This window comes from Gadus morhua, chromosome 3 (assembly GCF_902167405.1).
Source record: "Gadus morhua chromosome 3, gadMor3.0, whole genome shotgun sequence".
Classification (NCBI taxonomy): Eukaryota; Metazoa; Chordata; class Actinopteri; order Gadiformes; family Gadidae; genus Gadus; species Gadus morhua.
In genome coordinates this window covers 18,521,226-18,521,650 of record NC_044050.1, presented here as the reverse complement: position 1 = coordinate 18,521,650, position 425 = coordinate 18,521,226, and positions in this window count along the sequence as shown.

Genomic DNA, 425 nt, shown 5'->3' with positions numbered 1-425 from the left:
TTGGTATTTTGGCTAGTCATTATTATGCATAAATTATATCCTATCATTATTTCATCACTTATACTGATTGATTGTGATGTCTTACACAGAGTCTCCCGCATGTGCAAGACAACCGCATTCAGATAAGCAAGGAAATTCACGCATGTAGATACACACACGCACGCACGCGTGGCACACCCACACTGACACACACAAACACACACACAGTCACTTTTCACACACACATGCAAAGATAAAACGGTACCACTTATTGTAAATAGTAAATAGAGAATTATTAACTTATTACAAAGTTTTGCATATTTGTGTTTAGTAGGCTATTCAACAAATACACATGGCTTGTATAGTAACACATATTATGCACCTATAGTGTACTAACTAAGTGTACTAACTTTGTAAGTAAGCTAACTTTAAATCTATTGGTACTC